This window comes from Monodelphis domestica, chromosome X, assembly GCF_027887165.1.
Source record: "Monodelphis domestica isolate mMonDom1 chromosome X, mMonDom1.pri, whole genome shotgun sequence".
Taxonomy (NCBI): Eukaryota; Metazoa; Chordata; class Mammalia; order Didelphimorphia; family Didelphidae; genus Monodelphis; species Monodelphis domestica.
Window position 1 is genome coordinate 7,713,944 of NC_077235.1, and position 26,466 is coordinate 7,740,409.

The following is a 26,466-nucleotide window of genomic DNA, read 5'->3' on the forward strand; positions in this document are numbered from 1 at the left end:
TAGAGATACCTACAGAATTGCAAAGAACTTAAAGAAAATCAAAAACCAAACTCCCTAGAAGACAATGAAGACTGCAGCCACCATTAAAGTCCGAGATACAATATTTAATTACAGAGTGGGAAATTAGCTCAGAAACCAAAAAATACCCTTTCTACATGCCAATGCTTGCTCAAAGGGATCACTCAATTCTGCGACAAAATATTCAATCTTTCCTCAAAAAATTATACCTACAGAATGGAAAGGTCCCTCAGAATCTCCCAATAAAACCATCACTAAATGATGAGCAGTATCCTGAAGTCTCATATACTCTGATATTCAATATTCAAAAGGATCAAGAAATATTGTTACTCAAGATGGTGAAAGGACATCAGAAGCTCTAACGTCTAATGGCGTTTTATATTCTAAGACACAATATTCAATGGGTTATAGCTCAATTGTTCTAAGAAAATGGGAAAGAACTTTAGAAACAAATTATAAGAACCTCCTAAGTTGATGATGATTGGTCAAAGGGCCCAGTCCAATCTGTGATACAATATTTAATTTTTTATTAAAATATTATACCTACAGAAAGGAATGGGACCTGAGAACCTCCTAATACGCCCATCTCTAAACGATGAGGAGTATCCTGAAGACTCAATATATTCTGTTATTCAATATCCACGATGTACTAGAAATATTGTTCCTAAGGAATATGAAAGGACATCAGCAGCTCTAAAATCTAATGGCCGTTCACATCCTAAGACACAACATTCAAACTTTTATAGCACTAATTTTCCATTAAAATGGGAAAAGAGTACAGAAATGAAAAAAACCACTCACTCCATATGATGATAGTTGTTCCAACAGCCCAGTCGTTTCGAAATACAACACTCAAATTTTTAAAGAAATATAGTTTCCACAGAATTGGAAGGGACCCTTGAAGTTTCAAATCACAGCAAGCATAGGGAATGATGACATTTCTAAAGACCATTTTCATTCTGAGATACAATATTTAATATGTACTTGAAATATTGGATCTACAGAATGTGAAAGGTCCTCAGATACTATGAATACCAAGGTGTCAAGAAGATGATGTGGGTTCTGACCGCTCAATACATAGTCATATACAATATCCTAGTTGATATAGAAACATTGTTGTACAACATGTGAAATGACCTCAGGAATTCTAACTTCTAAGGACTCATTCGCTTCATAGAGAAAATATTCAATGAGTTATAGCATTGTTTGTTCAACAGATTGAGAAAGAAACTCTTAAATGGCAAGATCTTACCTTATCTGTAAGATCTTGTGGATTCTCAGGCCCGATTTCATTCTATGACAAAATATTCAGTGTATTAGGAAGATATGAAACAGACAGCAAACTGAAGAACTAAATGAAAACAAATACTAATTATAGAAGACAACGAGGATTGTAGTCCGCCATTAAATCGTTCGGTATGGTGTTCAATTCCTTAAGAAATATTGTTGCTGCAGACGGGGAAAATTGCTCAGAGACACACAAAATAAATAACCTTTCTGCATGACAATGTGTGCTCAAAGGATCCAATCCATTCTGTGATACAATATTCAATATTTTTATAAAAATATTATAGCTACAGAACGAACAGGGCCTCAGGATCTACTAATACCACCATGTCGATAAGATGAGGAGGATCCTTAGGGCTCGTTATTTTCGGATAGGCAATACTGAAGATGTACTAGAAATGTTGTTTCTATAGAATGTGAAAGGACATCAGAAACTCTAAACTCTAATGGCCTTTCACAATCTAAGACACAACACCCAAGGTATCATAGCTCAATCGTTCTAACAAACTCAGAAAGAAACTTAAGAAACGAACCAGAAGAATTGATTTAAATGTTGAAGCGTGCTCAAAGACCCCACACCATTCTGGAATACAATATTCAATTTTTTATAAAAATATTATACATACAGAATGGAAAGGGACCTCAGAATCTCCTAATACCAGCTTCTCTAAACGATGAGGAGTATCCCGATGTCTCAATATGTATTCTGATATTCAATATTCACGATGTACTCGAAATATCGTCTCTAAGAATGTGAAAGGCTATGAGAAACAAAAATGTCTAATGGCCTTTCACATTCTAAGACACAATATTCAAAGGGTTATAAGCAGTATTGTTCCACCAAAACGGGAAAGGATCTTAGAAACAAAAAGTGACACACATTCCAGATGATGATTGTTGTTCCAAGAACATAGTCTGTTTTGATCTATAATATTCATTTTTTTTAAAGAAATGTTGTTCTGACCGAATTGGAAGGGTCCAGTGAAACATCAAATCACAGCAAACATACAGAATGATACAAGTAATAAAGATGCTTTTCATTCTCAGAAACAACATTCAACATGTACTAGAAATTTTGGATCTCCAGAAGATCCTCAGAGGTTATGAATAGCCACATGTCCAGAAGATGATGTGGCTTCTGAAGGCTCAATACATTGTCATATACAGTGTCCAACATTTGATAGACACATTTTTCTACAGTACGTGAAACGACCTCAGAAATTCTGATTTCTATAGGCCCATTACATTGTAAGACAAAATATTCAACGAGTTAAAGAAATGTTATACCAACTGATTGAGAATGGAACTCTGAATTGGCAAGATCCTACCTTATTTGGAAGATGATGAGGGTTCTCAGGGCCGATTTCATTCTGTGACAAAATAGGGAACATGTTAGAGATACCTACAGAATTGCAAAGAACTTAAAGAAAATCAAAAACCAAACTCCCTAGAAGACAATGAAGACTGCAGCCACCATTAAAGTCCGAGATACAATATTTAATTACAGAGTGGGAAATTAGCTCAGAAACCAAAAAATACCCTTTCTACATGCCAATGCTTGCTCAAAGGGATCACTCAATTCTGCGACAAAATATTCAATCTTTCCTCAAAAAATTATACCTACAGAATGGAAAGGTCCCTCAGAATCTCCCAATAAAACCATCACTAAATGATGAGCAGTATCCTGAAGTCTCATATACTCTGATATTCAATATTCAAAAGGATCAAGAAATATTGTTACTCAAGATGGTGAAAGGACATCAGAAGCTCTAACGTCTAATGGCGTTTTATATTCTAAGACACAATATTCAATGGGTTATAGCTCAATTGTTCTAAGAAAATGGGAAAGAACTTTAGAAACAAATTATAAGAACCTCCTAAGTTGATGATGATTGGTCAAAGGGCCCAGTCCAATCTGTGATACAATATTTAATTTTTTATTAAAATATTATACCTACAGAAAGGAATGGGACCTGAGAACCTCCTAATACGCCCATCTCTAAACGATGAGGAGTATCCTGAAGACTCAATATATTCTGTTATTCAATATCCACGATGTACTAGAAATATTGTTCCTAAGGAATATGAAAGGACATCAGCAGCTCTAAAATCTAATGGCCGTTCACATCCTAAGACACAACATTCAAACTTTTATAGCACTAATTTTCCATTAAAATGGGAAAAGAGTACAGAAATGAAAAAAACCACTCACTCCATATGATGATAGTTGTTCCAACAGCCCAGTCGTTTCGAAATACAACACTCAAATTTTTAAAAAAATATAGTTTCCACAGAATTGGAAGGGACCCTTGAAGTTTCAAATCACAGCAAGCATAGGGAATGATGACATTTCTAAAGACCATTTTCATTCTGAGATACAATATTTAATATGTACTTGAAATATTGGATCTACAGAATGTGAAAGGTCCTCAGATACTATGAATACCAAGGTGTCAAGAAGATGATGTGGGTTCTGACCGCTCAATACATAGTCATATACAATATCCTAGTTGATATAGAAACATTGTTGTACAACATGTGAAATGACCTCAGGAATTCTAACTTCTAAGGACTCATTCGCTTCATAGAGAAAATATTCAATGAGTTATAGCATTGTTTGTTCAACAGATTGAGAAAGAAACTCTTAAATGGCAAGATCTTACCTTATCTGTAAGATCTTGTGGATTCTCAGGCCCGATTTCATTCTATGACAAAATATTCAGTGTATTAGGAAGATATGAAACAGACAGCAAACTGAAGAACTAAATGAAAACAAATACTAATTATAGAAGACAACGAGGATTGTAGTCCGCCATTAAATCGTTCGGTATGGTGTTCAATTCCTTAAGAAATATTGTTGCTGCAGACGGGGAAAATTGCTCAGAGACACACAAAATAAATAACCTTTCTGCATGACAATGTGTGCTCAAAGGATCCAATCCATTCTGTGATACAATATTCAATATTTTTATAAAAATATTATAGCTACAGAACGAACAGGGCCTCAGGATCTACTAATACCACCATGTCGATAAGATGAGGAGGATCCTTAGGGCTCGTTATTTTCGGATAGGCAATACTGAAGATGTACTAGAAATGTTGTTTCTATAGAATGTGAAAGGACATCAGAAACTCTAAACTCTAATGGCCTTTCACAATCTAAGACACAACACCCAAGGTATCATAGCTCAATCGTTCTAACAAACTCAGAAAGAAACTTAAGAAACGAACCAGAAGAATTGATTTAAATGTTGAAGCGTGCTCAAAGACCCCACACCATTCTGGAATACAATATTCAATTTTTTATAAAAATATTATACATACAGAATGGAAAGGGACCTCAGAATCTCCTAATACCAGCTTCTCTAAACGATGAGGAGTATCCCGATGTCTCAATATGTATTCTGATATTCAATATTCACGATGTACTCGAAATATCGTCTCTAAGAATGTGAAAGGCTATGAGAAACAAAAATGTCTAATGGCCTTTCACATTCTAAGACACAATATTCAAAGGGTTATAAGCAGTATTGTTCCACCAAAACGGGAAAGGATCTTAGAAACAAAAAGTGACACACATTCCAGATGATGATTGTTGTTCCAAGAACATAGTCTGTTTTGATCTATAATATTCATTTTTTTTTAAAGAAATGTTGTTCTGACCGAATTGGAAGGGTCCAGTGAAACATCAAATCACAGCAAACATACAGAATGATACAAGTAATAAAGATGCTTTTCATTCTCAGAAACAACATTCAACATGTACTAGAAATTTTGGATCTCCAGAAGATCCTCAGAGGTTATGAATAGCCACATGTCCAGAAGATGATGTGGCTTCTGAAGGCTCAATACATTGTCATATACAGTGTCCAACATTTGATAGACACATTTTTCTACAGTACGTGAAACGACCTCAGAAATTCTGATTTCTATAGGCCCATTACATTGTAAGACAAAATATTCAAAGAGTTAAAGAAATGTTATACCAACTGATTGAGAATGGAACTCTGAATTGGCAAGATCCTACCTTATTTGGAAGATGATGAGGGTTCTCAGGGCCGATTTCATTCTGTGACAAAATAGGGAACATGTTAGAGATACCTACAGAATTGCAAAGAACTTAAAGAAAATCAAAAACCAAACTCCCTAGAAGACAATGAAGACTGCAGCCACCATTAAAGTCCGAGATACAATATTTAATTACAGAGTGGGAAATTAGCTCAGAAACCAAAAAATACCCTTTCTACATGCCAATGCTTGCTCAAAGGGATCACTCAATTCTGCGACAAAATATTCAATCTTTCCTCAAAAAATTATACCTACAGAATGGAAAGGTCCCTCAGAATCTCCCAATAAAACCATCACTAAATGATGAGCAGTATCCTGAAGTCTCATATACTCTGATATTCAATATTCAAAAGGATCAAGAAATATTGTTACTCAAGATGGTGAAAGGACATCAGAAGCTCTAACGTCTAATGGCGTTTTATATTCTAAGACACAATATTCAATGGGTTATAGCTCAATTGTTCTAAGAAAATGGGAAAGAACTTTAGAAACAAATTATAAGAACCTCCTAAGTTGATGATGATTGGTCAAAGGGCCCAGTCCAATCTGTGATACAATATTTAATTTTTTATTAAAATATTATACCTACAGAAAGGAATGGGACCTGAGAACCTCCTAATACGCCCATCTCTAAACGATGAGGAGTATCCTGAAGACTCAATATATTCTGTTATTCAATATCCACGATGTACTAGAAATATTGTTCCTAAGGAATATGAAAGGACATCAGCAGCTCTAAAATCTAATGGCCGTTCACATCCTAAGACACAACATTCAAACTTTTATAGCACTAATTTTCCATTAAAATGGGAAAAGAGTACAGAAATGAAAAAAACCACTCACTCCATATGATGATAGTTGTTCCAACAGCCCAGTCGTTTCGAAATACAACACTCAAATTTTTAAAGAAATATAGTTTCCACAGAATTGGAAGGGACCCTTGAAGTTTCAAATCACAGCAAGCATAGGGAATGATGACATTTCTAAAGACCATTTTCATTCTGAGATACAATATTTAATATGTACTTGAAATATTGGATCTACAGAATGTGAAAGGTCCTCAGATACTATGAATACCAAGGTGTCAAGAAGATGATGTGGGTTCTGACCGCTCAATACATAGTCATATACAATATCCTAGTTGATATAGAAACATTGTTGAACAACATGTGAAATGACCTCAGGAATTCTAACTTCTAAGGACTCATTCGCTTCATAGAGAAAATATTCAATGAGTTATAGCATTGTTTGTTCAACAGATTGAGAAAGAAACTCTTAAATGGCAAGATCTTACCTTATCTGTAAGATCTTGTGGATTCTCAGGCCCGATTTCATTCTATGACAAAATATTCAGTGTATTAGGAAGATATGAAACAGACAGCAAACTGAAGAACTAAATGAAAACAAATACTAATTATAGAAGACAACGAGGATTGTAGTCCGCCATTAAATCGTTCGGTATGGTGTTCAATTCCTTAAGAAATATTGTTGCTGCAGACGGGGAAAATTGCTCAGAGACACACAAAATAAATAACCTTTCTGCATGACAATGTGTGCTCAAAGGATCCAATCCATTCTGTGATACAATATTCAATATTTTTATAAAAATATTATAGCTACAGAACGAACAGGGCCTCAGGATCTACTAATACCACCATGTCGATAAGATGAGGAGGATCCTTAGGGCTCGTTATTTTCGGATAGGCAATACTGAAGATGTACTAGAAATGTTGTTTCTATAGAATGTGAAAGGACATCAGAAACTCTAAACTCTAATGGCCTTTCACAATCTAAGACACAACACCCAAGGTATCATAGCTCAATCGTTCTAACAAACTCAGAAAGAAACTTAAGAAACGAACCAGAAGAATTGATTTAAATGTTGAAGCGTGCTCAAAGACCCCACACCATTCTGGAATACAATATTCAATTTTTTATAAAAATATTATACATACAGAATGGAAAGGGACCTCAGAATCTCCTAATACCAGCTTCTCTAAACGATGAGGAGTATCCCGATGTCTCAATATGTATTCTGATATTCAATATTCACGATGTACTCGAAATATCGTCTCTAAGAATGTGAAAGGCTATGAGAAACAAAAATGTCTAATGGCCTTTCACATTCTAAGACACAATATTCAAAGGGTTATAAGCAGTATTGTTCCACCAAAACGGGAAAGGATCTTAGAAACAAAAAGTGACACACATTCCAGATGATGATTGTTGTTCCAAGAACATAGTCTGTTTTGATCTATAATATTCATTTTTTTTAAAGAAATGTTGTTCTGACCGAATTGGAAGGGTCCAGTGAAACATCAAATCACAGCAAACATACAGAATGATACAAGTAATAAAGATGCTTTTCATTCTCAGAAACAACATTCAACATGTACTAGAAATTTTGGATCTCCAGAAGATCCTCAGAGGTTATGAATAGCCACATGTCCAGAAGATGATGTGGCTTCTGAAGGCTCAATACATTGTCATATACAGTGTCCAACATTTGATAGACACATTTTTCTACAGTACGTGAAACGACCTCAGAAATTCTGATTTCTATAGGCCCATTACATTGTAAGACAAAATATTCAACGAGTTAAAGAAATGTTATACCAACTGATTGAGAATGGAACTCTGAATTGGCAAGATCCTACCTTATTTGGAAGATGATGAGGGTTCTCAGGGCCGATTTCATTCTGTGACAAAATAGGGAACATGTTAGAGATACCTACAGAATTGCAAAGAACTTAAAGAAAATCAAAAACCAAACTCCCTAGAAGACAATGAAGACTGCAGCCACCATTAAAGTCCGAGATACAATATTTAATTACAGAGTGGGAAATTAGCTCAGAAACCAAAAAATACCCTTTCTACATGCCAATGCTTGCTCAAAGGGATCACTCAATTCTGCGACAAAATATTCAATCTTTCCTCAAAAAATTATACCTACAGAATGGAAAGGTCCCTCAGAATCTCCCAATAAAACCATCACTAAATGATGAGCAGTATCCTGAAGTCTCATATACTCTGATATTCAATATTCAAAAGGATCAAGAAATATTGTTACTCAAGATGGTGAAAGGACATCAGAAGCTCTAACGTCTAATGGCGTTTTATATTCTAAGACACAATATTCAATGGGTTATAGCTCAATTGTTCTAAGAAAATGGGAAAGAACTTTAGAAACAAATTATAAGAACCTCCTAAGTTGATGATGATTGGTCAAAGGGCCCAGTCCAATCTGTGATACAATATTTAATTTTTTATTAAAATATTATACCTACAGAAAGGAATGGGACCTCAGAACCTCCTAATACCCCCATCTCTAAACGATGAGGAGTATCCTGAAGACTCAATATATTCTGTTATTCAATATCCACGATGTACTAGAAATATTGTTCCTAAGGAATATGAAAGGACATCAGAAGCTCTAAAATCTAATGGCCGTTCACATCCTAAGACACAACATTCAAACTTTTATAGCACTAATTTTCCATTAAAATGGGAAAAGAGTACAGAAATGAAAAAAACCACTCACTCCATATGATGATAGTTGTTCCAACAGCCCAGTCGTTTCGAAATACAACACTCAAATTTTTAAAAAAATATAGTTTCCACAGAATTGGAAGGGACCCGTGAAGTTTCAAATCACAGCAAGCATAGGGAATGATGACATTTCTAAAGACCATTTTCATTCTGAGATACAATATTTAATAAGTACTTGAAATATTGGATCTACAGAATGTGAAAGGTCCTCAGATACTATGAATACCAAGGTGTCAAGAAGATGATGTGGGTTCTGACCTCTCAATACATAGTCATATACAATATCCTAGTTGATATAGAAACATTGTTGTACAACATGTGAAATGACCTCAGGAATTCTAACTTCTAAGGACTCATTCGCTTCATAGAGAAAATATCCAATGAGTTATAGCATTGTTTGTTCAACAGATTGAGAAAGAAACTCTTAAATGGCAAGATCTTACCTTATCTGTAAGATCATGTGGATTCTCAGGCCCGATTTCATTCTATGACAAAATATTCAGTGTATTAGGAAGATATGAAACAGACAGCAAACTGAAGAACTAAATGAAAACAAATACTAATTATAGAAGACAACGAGGATTGTAGTGCGCCATTAAATCGTTCGGTATGGTGTTCAATTCCTTAAGAAATATTGCTGCTGCAGACGGGGAAAATTGCTCAGAGACACACAAAATAAATAACCTTTCTGCATGACAATGTGTGCTCAAAGGATCCAATCCATTCTGTGATACAATATTCAATATTTTTATAAAAATATTATAGCTACAGAACGAACAGGGCCTCAGGATCTACTAATACCACCATGTCGATAAGATGAGGAGGATCCTTAGGGCTCGTTATTTTCGGATAGGCAATACTGAAGATGTACTAGAAATGTTGTTTCTATAGAATGTGAAAGGACATCAGAAACTCTAAACTCTAATGGCCTTTCACAATCTAAGACACAACACCCAAGGTATCATAGCTCAATCGTTCTAACAAACTCAGAAAGAAACTTAAGAAACGAACCAGAAGAATTGATTTAAATGTTGAAGCGTGCTCAAAGACCCCACACCATTCTGGAATACAATATTCAATTTTTTATAAAAATATTATACATACAGAATGGAAAGGGACCTCAGAATCTCCTAATACCAGCTTCCCTAAACGATGAGGAGTATCCCGATGTCTCAATATGTATTCTGATATTCAATATTCACGATGTACTCGAAATATCGTCTCTAAGAATGTGAAAGGCTATGAGAAACAAAAATGTCTAATGGCCTTTCACATTCTAAGACACAATATTCAAAGGGTTATAAGCAGTATTGTTCCACCAAAACGGGAAAGGATCTTAGAAACAAAAAGTGACACACATTCCAGATGATGATTGTTGTTCCAAGAACATAGTCTGTTTTGATCTATAATATTCATTTTTTTTAAAGAAATGTTGTTCTGACCGAATTGGAAGGGTCCAGTGAAACATCAAATCACAGCAAACATACAGAATGATACAAGTAATAAAGATGCTTTTCATTCTCAGATACAACATTCAACATGTACTAGAAATTTTGGATCTCCAGAAGATCCTCAGAGGTTATGAATGGCCACATGTCCAGAAGATGATATGGCTTCTGAAGGCTCAATACATTGTCATATACAGTGTCCAACATTTGATAGAAACATTTTTCTACAGTACGTGAAACGACCTCAGAAATTCTGATTTCTATAGGCCCATTACATTGTAAGACAAAATATTCAACGAGTTAAAGAAATGTTATACCAACTGATTGAGAATGGAACTCTGAATTGGCAAGATCCTACCTTATTTGGAAGATGATGAGGGTTCTCAGGGCCGATTTCATTCTGTGACAAAATAGGGAACATGTTAGAGATACCTACAGAATTGCAAAGAACTTAAAGAAAATCAAAAACCAAACTCCCTAGAAGACAATGAAGACTGCAGCCACCATTAAAGTCCGAGATACAATATTTAATTACAGAGTGGGAAATTAGCTCAGAAACCAAAAAATACCCTTTCTACATGCCAATGCTTGCTCAAAGGGATCACTCAATTCTGCGACAAAATATTCAATCTTTCCTCAAAAAATTATACCTACAGAATGGAAAGGTCCCTCAGAATCTCCCAATAAAACCATCACTAAATGATGAGCAGTATCCTGAAGTCTCATATACTCTGATATTCAATATTCAAAAGGATCAAGAAATATTGTTACTCAAGATGGTGAAAGGACATCAGAAGCTCTAACGTCTAATGGCGTTTTATATTCTAAGACACAATATTCAATGGGTTATAGCTCAATTGTTCTAAGAAAATGGGAAAGAACTTTAGAAACAAATTATAAGAACCTCCTAAGTTGATGATGATTGGTCAAAGGGCCCAGTCCAATCTGTGATACAATATTTAATTTTTTATTAAAATATTATACCTACAGAAAGGAATGGGACCTCAGAACCTCCTAATACCCCCATCTCTAAACGATGAGGAGTATCCTGAAGACTCAATATATTCTGTTATTCAATATCCACGATGTACTAGAAATATTGTTCCTAAGGAATATGAAAGGACATCAGAAGCTCTAAAATCTAATGGCCGTTCACATCCTAAGACACAACATTCAAACTTTTATAGCACTAATTTTCCATTAAAATGGGAAAAGAGTACAGAAATGAAAAAAACCACTCACTCCATATGATGATAGTTGTTCCAACAGCCCAGTCGTTTCGAAATACAACACTCAAATTTTTAAAAAAATATAGTTTCCACAGAATTGGAAGGGACCCGTGAAGTTTCAAATCACAGCAAGCATAGGGAATGATGACATTTCTAAAGACCATTTTCATTCTGAGATACAATATTTAATAAGTACTTGAAATATTGGATCTACAGAATGTGAAAGGTCCTCAGATACTATGAATACCAAGGTGTCAAGAAGATGATGTGGGTTCTGACCTCTCAATACATAGTCATATACAATATCCTAGTTGATATAGAAACATTGTTGTACAACATGTGAAATGACCTCAGGAATTCTAACTTCTAAGGACTCATTCGTTTCATAGAGAAAATATTCAATGAGTTATAGCATTGTTTGTTCAACAGATTGAGAAAGAAACTCTTAAATGGCAAGATCTTACCTTATCTGTAAGATCATGTGGATTCTCAGGCCCGATTTCATTCTATGACAAAATATTCAGTGTATTAGGAAGATATGAAACAGACAGCAAACTGAAGAACTAAATGAAAATAAATACTAATTATAGAAGACAACGAGGATTGTAGTGCGCCATTAAATCGTTCGGTATGGTGTTCAATTCCTTAAGAAATATTGCTGCTGCAGACGGGGAAAATTGCTCAGAGACACACAAAATAAATAACCTTTCTGCATGACAATGTGTGCTCAAAGGATCCAATCCATTCTGTGATACAATATTCAATATTTTTATATAAATATTATAGCTACAGAACGAACAGGGCCTCAGGATCTACTAATACCACCATGTCGATAAGATGAGGAGGATCCTTAGGGCTCGTTATTTTCGGATAGGCAATACTGAAGATGTACTAGAAATGTTGTTTCTATAGAATGTGAAAGGACATCAGAAACTCTAAACTCTAATGGCCTTTCACAATCTAAGACACAACACCCAAGGTATCATAGCTCAATCGTTCTAACAAACTCAGAAAGAAACTTAAGAAACGAACCAGAAGAATTGATTTAAATGTTGAAGCGTGCTCAAAGACCCCACACCATTCTGGAATACAATATTCAATTTTTTATAAAAATATTATACATACAGAATGGAAAGGGACCTCAGAATCTCCTAATACCAGCTTCCCTAAACGATGAGGAGTATCCCGATGTCTCAATATGTATTCTGATATTCAATATTCACGATGTACTAGAAATATCGTCTCTAAAGAATGTGAAAGGCTATGAGAAACAAAAATGTCTAATGGCCTTTCACATTCTAAGACACAATATTCAAAGGGTTATAAGCAGTATTGTTCCACCAAAACGGGAAAGGATCTTAGAAACAAAAAGTGACACACATTCCAGATGATGATTGTTGTTCCAAGAACATAGTCTGTTTTGATCTATAATATTCATTTTTTTAAAAGAAATGTTGTTCTGACCGAATTGGAAGGGTCCAGTGAAACATCAAATCACAGCAAACATACAGAATGATACAAGTAATAAAGATGCTTTTCATTCTCAGATACAACATTCAACATGTACTAGAAATTTTGGATCTCCAGAAGATCCTCAGAGGTTATGAATAGCCACATGTCCAGAAGATGATGTGGCTTCTGAAGGCTCAATACATTGTCATATACAGTGTCCAACATTTGATAGAAACATTTTTCTACAGTACGTGAAACGACCTCAGAAATTCTGATTTCTATAGGCCCATTACATTGTAAGACAAAATATTCAACGAGTTAAAGAAATGTTATACCAACTGATTGAGAATGGAACTCTGAATTGGCAAGATCCTACCTTATTTGGAAGATGATGAGGGTTCTCAGGGCCGATTTCATTCTGTGACAAAATAGGGAACATGTTAGAGATACCTACAGAATTGCAAAGAACTTAAAGAAAATCAAAAACCAAACTCCCTAGAAGACAATGAAGACTGCAGCCACCATTAAAGTCCGAGATACAATATTTAATTACAGAGTGGGAAATTAGCTCAGAAACCAAAAAATACCCTTTCTACATGCCAATGCTTGCTCAAAGGGATCACTCAATTCTGCGACAAAATATTCAATCTTTCCTCAAAAAATTATACCTACAGAATGGAAAGGTCCCTCAGAATCTCCCAATAAAACCATCACTAAATGATGAGCAGTATCCTGAAGTCTCATATACTCTGATATTCAATATTCAAAAGGATCAAGAAATATTGTTACTCAAGATGGTGAAAGGACATCAGAAGCTCTAACGTCTAATGGCGTTTTATATTCTAAGACACAATATTCAATGGGTTATAGCTCAATTGTTCTAAGAAAATGGGAAAGAACTTTAGAAACAAATTATAAGAACCTCCTAAGTTGATGATGATTGGTCAAAGGGCCCAGTCCAATCTGTGATACAATATTTAATTTTTTATTAAAATATTATACCTACAGAAAGGAATGGGACCTCAGAACCTCCTAATACCCCCATCTCTAAACGATGAGGAGTATCCTGAAGACTCAATATATTCTGTTATTCAATATCCACGATGTACTAGAAATATTGTTCCTAAGGAATATGAAAGGACATCAGAAGCTCTAAAATCTAATGGCCGTTCACATCCTAAGACACAACATTCAAACTTTTATAGCACTAATTTTCCATTAAAATGGGAAAAGAGTACAGAAATGAAAAAAACCACTCACTCCATATGATGATAGTTGTTCCAACAGCCCAGTCGTTTCGAAATACAACACTCAAATTTTTAAAAAAATATAGTTTCCACAGAATTGGAAGGGACCCGTGAAGTTTCAAATCACAGCAAGCATAGGGAATGATGACATTTCTAAAGACCATTTTCATTCTGAGATACAATATTTAATAAGTACTTGAAATATTGGATCTACAGAATGTGAAAGGTCCTCAGATACTATGAATACCAAGGTGTCAAGAAGATGATGTGGGTTCTGACCTCTCAATACATAGTCATATACAATATCCTAGTTGATATAGAAACATTGTTGTACAACATGTGAAATGACCTCAGGAATTCTAACTTCTAAGGACTCATTCGTTTCATAGAGAAAATATTCAATGAGTTATAGCATTGTTTGTTCAACAGATTGAGAAAGAAACTCTTAAATGGCAAGATCTTACCTTATCTGTAAGATCATGTGGATTCTCAGGCCCGATTTCATTCTATGACAAAATATTCAGTGTATTAGGAAGATATGAAACAGACAGCAAACTGAAGAACTAAATGAAAACAAATACTAATTATAGAAGACAACGAGGATTGTAGTGCGCCATTAAATCGTTCGGTATGGTGTTCAATTCCTTAAGAAATATTGCTGCTGCAGACGGGGAAAATTGCTCAGAGACACACAAAATAAATAACCTTTCTGCATGACAATGTGTGCTCAAAGGATCCAATCCATTCTGTGATACAATATTCAATATTTTTATAAAAATATTATAGCTACAGAACGAACAGGGCCTCAGGATCTACTAATACCACCATGTCGATAAGATGAGGAGGATCCTTAGGGCTCGTTATTTTCGGATAGGCAATACTGAAGATGTACTAGAAATGTTGTTTCTATAGAATGTGAAAGGACATCAGAAACTCTAAACTCTAATGGCCTTTCACAATCTAAGACACAACACCCAAGGTATCATAGCTCAATCGTTCTAACAAACTCAGAAAGAAACTTAAGAAACGAACCAGAAGAATTGATTTAAATGTTGAAGCGTGCTCAAAGACCCCACACCATTCTGGAATACAATATTCAATTTTTTATAAAAATATTATACATACAGAATGGAAAGGGACCTCAGAATCTCCTAATACCAGCTTCCCTAAACGATGAGGAGTATCCCGATGTCTCAATATGTATTCTGATATTCAATATTCACGATGTACTAGAAATATCGTCTCTAAAGAATGTGAAAGGCTATGAGAAACAAAAATGTCTAATGGCCTTTCACATTCTAAGACACAATATTCAAAGGGTTATAAGCAGTATTGTTCCACCAAAACGGGAAAGGATCTTAGAAACAAAAAGTGACACACATTCCAGATGATGATTGTTGTTCCAAGAACATAGTCTGTTTTGATCTATAATATTCATTTTTTTTAAAGAAATGTTGTTCTGACCGAATTGGAAGGGTCCAGTGAAACATCAAATCACAGCAAACATACAGAATGATACAAGTAATAAAGATGCTTTTCATTCTCAGATACAACATTCAACATGTACTAGAAATTTTGGATCTCCAGAAGATCCTCAGAGGTTATGAATAGCCACATGTCCAGAAGATGATGTGGCTTCTGAAGGCTCAATACATTGTCATATACAGTGTCCAACATTTGATAGAAACATTTTTCTACAGTACGTGAAACGACCTCAGAAATTCTGATTTCTATAGGCCCATTACATTGTAAGACAAAATATTCAACGAGTTAAAGAAATGTTATACCAACTGATTGAGAATGGAACTCTGAATTGGCAAGATCCTACCTTATTTGGAAGATGATGAGGGTTCTCAGGGCCGATTTCATTCTGTGACAAAATAGGGAACATGTTAGAGATACCTACAGAATTGCAAAGAACTTAAAGAAAATCAAAAACCAAACTCCCTAGAAGACAATGAAGACTGCAGCCACCATTAAAGTCCGAGATACAATATTTAATTACAGAGTGGGAAATTAGCTCAGAAACCAAAAAATACCCTTTCTACATGCCAATGCTTGCTCAAAGGGATCACTCAATTCTGCGACAAAATATTCAATCTTTCCTCAAAAAATTATACCTACAGAATGGAAAGGTCCCTCAGAATCTCCCAATAAAACCATCACTAAATGATGAGCAGTATCCTGAAGTCTCATATACTCTGATATTCAATATTCAAAAGGATCAAGAAATATTGTTACTCAAGATGGTGAAAGGACATCAGAAGCTCTAACGTCTAATGGCGTTTTATATTCTAAGACACAATATTCAATGGGTTATAGCTCAATTGTTCTAAGAAAATGGGAAAGAACTTTAGAAACAAATTATAAGAACCTCCTAAGTTGATGATGATTGGTCAAAGGGCCCAGTCCAATCTGTGATACAATATTTAATTTTTTATTAAAATATTATACCTACAGAAAGGAATGGGACCTCAGAACCTCCTAATACCCCCATCTCTAAACGATGAGGAGTATCCTGAAGACTCAATATATTCTGTTATTCAATATCCACGATGTACTAGAAATATTGTTCCTAAGGAATATGAAAGGACATCAGAAGCTCTAAAATCTAATGGCCGTTCACATCCTAAGACACAACATTCAAACTTTTATAGCACTAATTTTCCATTAAAATGGGAAAAGAGTACAGAAATGAAAAAAACCACTCACTCCATATGATGATAGTTGTTCCAACAGCCCAGTCGTTTCGAAATACAACACTCAAATTTTTAAAAAAATATAGTTTCCACAGAATTGGAAGGGACCCGTGAAGTTTCAAATCACAGCAAGCATAGGGAATGATGACATTTCTAAAGACCATTTTCATTCTGAGATACAATATTTAATAAGTACTTGAAATATTGGATCTACAGAATGTGAAAGGTCCTCAGATACTATGAATACCAAGGTGTCAAGAAGATGATGTGGGTTCTGACCTCTCAATACATAGTCATATACAATATCCTAGTTGATATAGAAACATTGTTGTACAACATGTGAAATGACCTCAGGAATTCTAACTTCTAAGGACTCATTCGTTTCATAGAGAAAATATTCAATGAGTTATAGCATTGTTTGTTCAACAGATTGAGAAAGAAACTCTTAAATGGCAAGATCTTACCTTATCTGTAAGATCATGTGGATTCTCAGGCCCGATTTCATTCTATGACAAAATATTCAGTGTATTAGGAAGATATGAAACAGACAGCAAACTGAAGAACTAAATGAAAATAAATACTAATTATAGAAGACAACGAGGATTGTAGTGCGCCATTAAATCGTTCGGTATGGTGTTCAATTCCTTAAGAAATATTGCTGCTGCAGACGGGGAAAATTGCTCAGAGACACACAAAATAAATAACCTTTCTGCATGACAATGTGTGCTCAAAGGATCCAATCCATTCTGTGATACAATATTCAATATTTTTATATAAATATTATAGCTACAGAACGAACAGGGCCTCAGGATCTACTAATACCACCATGTCGATAAGATGAGGAGGATCCTTAGGGCTCGTTATTTTCGGATAGGCAATACTGAAGATGTACTAGAAATGTTGTTTCTATAGAATGTGAAAGGACATCAGAAACTCTAAACTCTAATGGCCTTTCACAATCTAAGACACAACACCCAAGGTATCATAGCTCAATCGTTCTAACAAACTCAGAAAGAAACTTAAGAAACGAACCAGAAGAATTGATTTAAATGTTGAAGCGTGCTCAAAGACCCCACACCATTCTGGAATACAATATTCAATTTTTTATAAAAATATTATACATACAGAATGGAAAGGGACCTCAGAATCTCCTAATACCAGCTTCCCTAAACGATGAGGAGTATCCCGATGTCTCAATATGTATTCTGATATTCAATATTCACGATGTACTAGAAATATCGTCTCTAAAGAATGTGAAAGGCTATGAGAAACAAAAATGTCTAATGGCCTTTCACATTCTAAGACACAATATTCAAAGGGTTATAAGCAGTATTGTTCCACCAAAACGGGAAAGGATCTTAGAAACAAAAAGTGACACACATTCCAGATGATGATTGTTGTTCCAAGAACATAGTCTGTTTTGATCTATAATATTCATTTTTTTTAAAGAAATGTTGTTCTGACCGAATTGGAAGGGTCCAGTGAAACATCAAATCACAGCAAACATACAGAATGATACAAGTAATAAAGATGCTTTTCATTCTCAGATACAACATTCAACATGTACTAGAAATTTTGGATCTCCAGAAGATCCTCAGAGGTTATGAATAGCCACATGTCCAGAAGATGATGTGGCTTCTGAAGGCTCAATACATTGTCATATACAGTGTCCAACATTTGATAGAAACATTTTTCTACAGTACGTGAAACGACCTCAGAAATTCTGATTTCTATAGGCCCATTACATTGTAAGACAAAATATTCAACGAGTTAAAGAAATGTTATACCAACTGATTGAGAATGGAACTCTGAATTGGCAAGATCCTACCTTATTTGGAAGATGATGAGGGTTCTCAGGGCCGATTTCATTCTGTGACAAAATAGGGAACATGTTAGAGATACCTACAGAATTGCAAAGAACTTAAAGAAAATCAAAAACCAAACTCCCTAGAAGACAATGAAGACTGCAGCCACCATTAAAGTCCGAGATACAATATTTAATTACAGAGTGGGAAATTAGCTCAGAAACCAAAAAATACCCTTTCTACATGCCAATGCTTGCTCAAAGGGATCACTCAATTCTGCGACAAAATATTCAATCTTTCCTCAAAAAATTATACCTACAGAATGGAAAGGTCCCTCAGAATCTCCCAATAAAACCATCACTAAATGATGAGCAGTATCCTGAAGTCTCATATACTCTGATATTCAATATTCAAAAGGATCAAGAAATATTGTTACTCAAGATGGTGAAAGGACATCAGAAGCTCTAACGTCTAATGGCGTTTTATATTCTAAGACACAATATTCAATGGGTTATAGCTCAATTGTTCTAAGAAAATGGGAAAGAACTTTAGAAACAAATTATAAGAACCTCCTAAGTTGATGATGATTGGTCAAAGGGCCCAGTCCAATCTGTGATACAATATTTAATTTTTTATTAAAATATTATACCTACAGAAAGGAATGGGACCTCAGAACCTCCTAATACCCCCATCTCTAAACGATGAGGAGGATCCTGAAGACTCAATATATTCTGTTATTCAATATCCACGATGTACTAGAAATATTGTTCCTAAGGAATATGAAAGGACATCAGAAGCTCTAAAATCTAATGGCCGTTCACATCCTAAGACACAACATTCAAACTTTTATAGCACTAATTTTCCATTAAAATGGGAAAAGAGTACAGAAATGAAAAAAACCACTCACTCCATATGATGATAGTTGTTCCTACAGCCCAGTCGTTTCGAAATACAACACTCAAATTTTTAAAGAAATATAGTTTCCACAGAATTGGAAGGGACCCTTGAAGTTTCAAATCACAGCAAGCATAGGGAATGATGACATTTCTAAAGACCATTTTCATTCTGAGATACAATATTTAATATGTACTTGAAATATTGGATCTACAGAATGTGAAAGGTCCTCAGATACTATGAATACCAAGGTGTCAAGAAGATGATGTGGGTTCTGACCGCTCAATACATAGTCATATACAATATCCTAGTTGATATAGAAACATTGTTGTACAACATGTGAAATGACCTCAGGAATTCTAACTTCTAAGGACTCATTCGCTTCATAGAGAAAATATCCAATGAGTTATAGCATTGTTTGTTCAACAGATTGAGAAAGAAACTCTTAAATGGCAAGATCTTACCTTATCTGTAAGATCTTGTGGATTCTCAGGCTCGATTTCATTCTATGACAAAATATTCAGTGTATTAGGAAGATATGAAACAGACAGCAAACTGAAGAACTAAATGAAAATAAATACTAATTATAGAAGACAACGAGGATTGTAGTGCGCCATTAAATCGTTCGGTATGGTGTTCAATTCCTTAAGAAATATTGTTGCTGCAGACGGGGAAAATTGCTCAGAGACACACAAAATAAATAACCTTTCTGCATGACAATGTGTGCTCAAAGGATCCAATCCATTCTGTGATACAATATTCAATATTTTTATAAAAATATTATAGCTACAGAACGAACAGGGCCTCAGGATCTACTAATACCACCATGTCGATAAGATGAGGAGGATCCTTAGGGCTCGTTATTTTCGGATAGGCAATACTGAAGATGTACTAGAAATGTTGTTTCTATAGAATGTGAAAGGACATCAGAAACTCTAAACTCTAATGGCCTTTCACAATCTAAGACACAACACCCAAGGTATCATAGCTCAATCGTTCTAACAAACTCAGAAAGAAACTTAAGAAACGAACCAGAAGAATTGATTTAAATGTTGAAGCGTGCTCAAAGACCCCACACCATTCTGGAATACAATATTCAATTTTTTATAAAAATATTATACATACAGAATGGAAAGGGACCTCAGAATCTCCTAATACCAGCTTCCCTAAACGATGAGGAGTATCCCGATGTCTCAATATGTATTCTGATATTCAATATTCACGATGTACTCGAAATATCGTCTCTAAGAATGTGAAAGGCTATGAGAAACAAAAATGTCTAATGGCCTTTCACATTCTAAGACACAATATTCAAAGGGTTATAAGCAGTATTGTTCCACCAAAACGGGAAAGGATCTTAGAAACAAAAAGTGACACACATTCCAGATGATGATTGTTGTTCCAAGAACATAGTCTGTTTTGATCTATAATATTCATTTTTTTTAAAGAAATGTTGTTCTGACCGAATTGGAAGGGTCCAGTGAAACATCAAATCACAGCAAACATACAGAATGATACAAGTAATAAAGATGCTTTTCATTCTCAGATACAACATTCAACATGTACTAGAAATTTTGGATCTCCAGAAGATCCTCAGAGGTTATGAATAGCCACATGTCCAGAAGATGATGTGGCTTCTGAAGGCTCAATACATTGTCATATACAGTGTCCAACATTTGATAGACACATTTTTCTACAGTACGTGAAACGACCTCAGAAATTCTGATTTCTATAGGCCCATTACATTGTAAGACAAAATATTCAACGAGTTAAAGAAATGTTATACCAACTGATTGAGAATGGAACTCTGAATTGGCAAGATCCTACCTTATTTGGAAGATGATGAGGGTTCTCAGGGCCGATTTCATTCTGTGACAAAATAGGGAACATGTTAGAGATACCTACAGAATTGCAAAGAACTTAAAGAAAATCAAAAACCAAACTCCCTAGAAGACAATGAAGACTGCAGCCACCATTAAAGTCCGAGATACAATATTTAATTACAGAGTGGGAAATTAGCTCAGAAACCAAAAAATACCCTTTCTACATGCCAATGCTTGCTCAAAGGGATCACTCAATTCTGCGACAAAATATTCAATCTTTCCTCAAAAAATTATACCTACAGAATGGAAAGGTCCCTCAGAATCTCCCAATAAAACCATCACTAAATGATGAGCAGTATCCTGAAGTCTCATATACTCTGATATTCAATATTCAAAAGGATCAAGAAATATTGTTACTCAAGATGGTGAAAGGACATCAGAAGCTCTAACGTCTAATGGCGTTTTATATTCTAAGACACAATATTCAATGGGTTATAGCTCAATTGTTCTAAGAAAATGGGAAAGAACTTTAGAAACAAATTATAAGAACCTCCTAAGTTGATGATGATTGGTCAAAGGGCCCAGTCCAATCTGTGATACAATATTTAATTTTTTATTAAAATATTATACCTACAGAAAGGAATGGGACCTCAGAACCTCCTAATACCCCCATCTCTAAACGATGAGGAGTATCCTGAAGACTCAATATATTCTGTTATTCAATATCCACGATGTACTATAAATATTGTTCCTAAGGAATATGAAAGGACATCAGAAGCTCTAAAATCTAATGGCCGTTCACATCCTAAGACACAACATTCAAACTTTTATAGCACTAATTTTCCATTAAAATGGGAAAAGAGTACAGAAATGAAAAAAACCACTCACTCCATATGATGATAGTTGTTCCAACAGCCCAGTCGTTTCGAAATACAACACTCAAATTTTTAAAAAAATATAGTTTCCACAGAATTGGAAGGGACCCGTGAAGTTTCAAATCACAGCAAGCATAGGGAATGATGACATTTCTAAAGACCATTTTCATTCTGAGATACAATATTTAATAAGTACTTGAAATATTGGATCTACAGAATGTGAAAGGTCCTCAGATACTATGAATACCAAGGTGTCAAGAAGATGATGTGGGTTCTGACCTCTCAATACATAGTCATATACAATATCCTAGTTGATATAGAAACATTGTTGTACAACATGTGAAATGACCTCAGGAATTCTAACTTCTAAGGACTCATTCGTTTCATAGAGAAAATATTCAATGAGTTATAGCATTGTTTGTTCAACAGATTGAGAAAGAAACTCTTAAATGGCAAGATCTTACCTTATCTGTAAGATCATGTGGATTCTCAGGCCCGATTTCATTCTATGACAAAATATTCAGTGTATTAGGAAGATATGAAACAGACAGCAAACTGAAGAACTAAATGAAAATAAATACTAATTATAGAAGACAACGAGGATTGTAGTGCGCCATTAAATCGTTCGGTATGGTGTTCAATTCCTTAAGAAATATTGCTGCTGCAGACGGGGAAAATTGCTCAGAGACACACAAAATAAATAACCTTTCTGCATGACAATGTGTGCTCAAAGGATCCAATCCATTCTGTGATACAATATTCAATATTTTTATATAAATATTATAGCTACAGAACGAACAGGGCCTCAGGATCTACTAATACCACCATGTCGATAAGATGAGGAGGATCCTTAGGGCTCGTTATTTTCGGATAGGCAATACTGAAGATGTACTAGAAATGTTGTTTCTATAGAATGTGAAAGGACATCAGAAACTCTAAACTCTAATGGCCTTTCACAATCTAAGACACAACACCCAAGGTATCATAGCTCAATCGTTCTAACAAACTCAGAAAGAAACTTAAGAAACGAACCAGAAGAATTGATTTAAATGTTGAAGCGTGCTCAAAGACCCCACACCATTCTGGAATACAATATTCAATTTTTTATAAAAATATTATACATACAGAATGGAAAGGGACCTCAGAATCTCCTAATACCAGCTTCCCTAAACGATGAGGAGTATCCCGATGTCTCAATATGTATTCTGATATTCAATATTCACGATGTACTAGAAATATCGTCTCTAAAGAATGTGAAAGGCTATGAGAAACAAAAATGTCTAATGGCCTTTCACATTCTAAGACACAATATTCAAAGGGTTATAAGCAGTATTGTTCCACCAAAACGGGAAAGGATCTTAGAAACAAAAAGTGACACACATTCCAGATGATGATTGTTGTTCCAAGAACATAGTCTGTTTTGATCTATAATATTCATTTTTTTTAAAGAAATGTTGTTCTGACCGAATTGGAAGGGTCCAGTGAAACATCAAATCACAGCAAACATACAGAATGATACAAGTAATAAAGATGCTTTTCATTCTCAGATACAACATTCAACATGTACTAGAAATTTTGGATCTCCAGAAGATCCTCAGAGGTTATGAATAGCCACATGTCCAGAAGATGATGTGGCTTCTGAAGGCTCAATACATTGTCATATACAGTGTCCAACATTTGATAGAAACATTTTTCTACAGTACGTGAAACGACCTCAGAAATTCTGATTTCTATAGGCCCATTACATTGTAAGACAAAATATTCAACGAGTTAAAGAAATGTTATACCAACTGATTGAGAATGGAACTCTGAATTGGCAAGATCCTACCTTATTTGGAAGATGATGAGGGTTCTCAGGGCCGATTTCATTCTGTGACAAAATAGGGAACATGTTAGAGATACCTACAGAATTGCAAAGAACTTAAAGAAAATCAAAAACCAAACTCCCTAGAAGACAATGAAGACTGCAGCCACCATTAAAGTCCGAGATACAATATTTAATTACAGAGTGGGAAATTAGCTCAGAAACCAAAAAATACCCTTTCTACATGCCAATGCTTGCTCAAAGGGATCACTCAATTCTGCGACAAAATATTCAATCTTTCCTCAAAAAATTATACCTACAGAATGGAAAGGTCCCTCAGAATCTCCCAATAAAACCATCACTAAATGATGAGCAGTATCCTGAAGTCTCATATACTCTGATATTCAATATTCAAAAGGATCAAGAAATATTGTTACTCAAGATGGTGAAAGGACATCAGAAGCTCTAACGTCTAATGGCGTTTTATATTCTAAGACACAATATTCAATGGGTTATAGCTCAATTGTTCTAAGAAAATGGGAAAGAACTTTAGAAACAAATTATAAGAACCTCCTAAGTTGATGATGATTGGTCAAAGGGCCCAGTCCAATCTGTGATACAATATTTAATTTTTTATTAAAATATTATACCTACAGAAAGGAATGGGACCTCAGAACCTCCTAATACCCCCATCTCTAAACGATGAGGAGGATCCTGAAGACTCAATATATTCTGTTATTCAATATCCACGATGTACTAGAAATATTGTTCCTAAGGAATATGAAAGGACATCAGAAGCTCTAAAATCTAATGGCCGTTCACATCCTAAGACACAACATTCAAACTTTTATAGCACTAATTTTCCATTAAAATGGGAAAAGAGTACAGAAATGAAAAAAACCACTCACTCCATATGATGATAGTTGTTCCTACAGCCCAGTCGTTTCGAAATACAACACTCAAATTTTTAAAGAAATATAGTTTCCACAGAATTGGAAGGGACCCTTGAAGTTTCAAATCACAGCAAGCATAGGGAATGATGACATTTCTAAAGACCATTTTCATTCTGAGATACAATATTTAATATGTACTTGAAATATTGGATCTACAGAATGTGAAAGGTCCTCAGATACTATGAATACCAAGGTGTCAAGAAGATGATGTGGGTTCTGACCGCTCAATACATAGTCATATACAATATCCTAGTTGATATAGAAACATTGTTGTACAACATGTGAAATGACCTCAGGAATTCTAACTTCTAAGGACTCATTCGCTTCATAGAGAAAATATCCAATGAGTTATAGCATTGTTTGTTCAACAGATTGAGAAAGAAACTCTTAAATGGCAAGATCTTACCTTATCTGTAAGATCTTGTGGATTCTCAGGCTCGATTTCATTCTATGACAAAATATTCAGTGTATTAGGAAGATATGAAACAGACAGCAAACTGAAGAACTAAATGAAAATAAATACTAATTATAGAAGACAACGAGGATTGTAGTGCGCCATTAAATCGTTCGGTATGGTGTTCAATTCCTTAAGAAATATTGTTGCTGCAGACGGGGAAAATTGCTCAGAGACACACAAAATAAATAACCTTTCTGCATGACAATGTGTGCTCAAAGGATCCAATCCATTCTGTGATACAATATTCAATATTTTTATAAAAATATTATAGCTACAGAACGAACAGGGCCTCAGGATCTACTAATACCACCATGTCGATAAGATGAGGAGGATCCTTAGGGCTCGTTATTTTCGGATAGGCAATACTGAAGATGTACTAGAAATGTTGTTTCTATAGAATGTGAAAGGACATCAGAAACTCTAAACTCTAATGGCCTTTCACAATCTAAGACACAACACCCAAGGTATCATAGCTCAATCGTTCTAACAAACTCAGAAAGAAACTTAAGAAACGAACCAGAAGAATTGATTTAAATGTTGAAGCGTGCTCAAAGACCCCACACCATTCTGGAATACAATATTCAATTTTTTATAAAAATATTATACATACAGAATGGAAAGGGACCTCAGAATCTCCTAATACCAGCTTCTCTAAACGATGAGGAGTATCCCGATGTCTCAATATGTATTCTGATATTCAATATTCACGATGTACTCGAAATATCGTCTCTAAGAATGTGAAAGGCTATGAGAAACAAAAATGTCTAATGGCCTTTCACATTCTAAGACACAATATTCAAAGGGTTATAAGCGGTATTGTTCCACCAAAACGGGAAAGGATCTTAGAAACAAAAAGTG

General features: G+C 34.9%; 5 non-coding genes across 5 annotated transcripts; all 5 read right to left on the reverse strand.

Annotated features, from left to right (window-relative positions):
• Nucleotides 1–12,844: 12,844 nt before the first annotated feature.
• On the reverse strand, nt 12,845–12,900 carry MIR7359B-4 (microRNA mir-7359b-4). Its single transcript, NR_127595.1, has one exon. It is a non-coding gene; the product is annotated as a microRNA mir-7359b-4 (primary transcript).
• A 3,805-nt stretch (nt 12,901–16,705) lies between these two features.
• MIR7360-5 (microRNA mir-7360-5) lies at nt 16,706–16,764 on the reverse strand. Its single transcript, NR_127591.1, has one exon. It is a non-coding gene; the product is annotated as a microRNA mir-7360-5 (primary transcript).
• Nucleotides 16,765–18,242: 1,478 nt separating this feature from the next.
• Nucleotides 18,243–18,298, reverse strand: MIR7359B-3 (microRNA mir-7359b-3). Its single transcript, NR_127594.1, has one exon. It is a non-coding gene; the product is annotated as a microRNA mir-7359b-3 (primary transcript).
• Nucleotides 18,299–20,940: 2,642 nt separating this feature from the next.
• MIR7359A-1 (microRNA mir-7359a-1) lies at nt 20,941–20,996 on the reverse strand. Its single transcript, NR_127582.1, has one exon. It is a non-coding gene; the product is annotated as a microRNA mir-7359a-1 (primary transcript).
• Nucleotides 20,997–23,639: 2,643 nt separating this feature from the next.
• Nucleotides 23,640–23,695, reverse strand: MIR7359B-1 (microRNA mir-7359b-1). The gene has a single exon (NR_127592.1). It is a non-coding gene; the product is annotated as a microRNA mir-7359b-1 (primary transcript).
• Between the last annotated feature and the right edge of the window lie 2,771 nt (nt 23,696–26,466).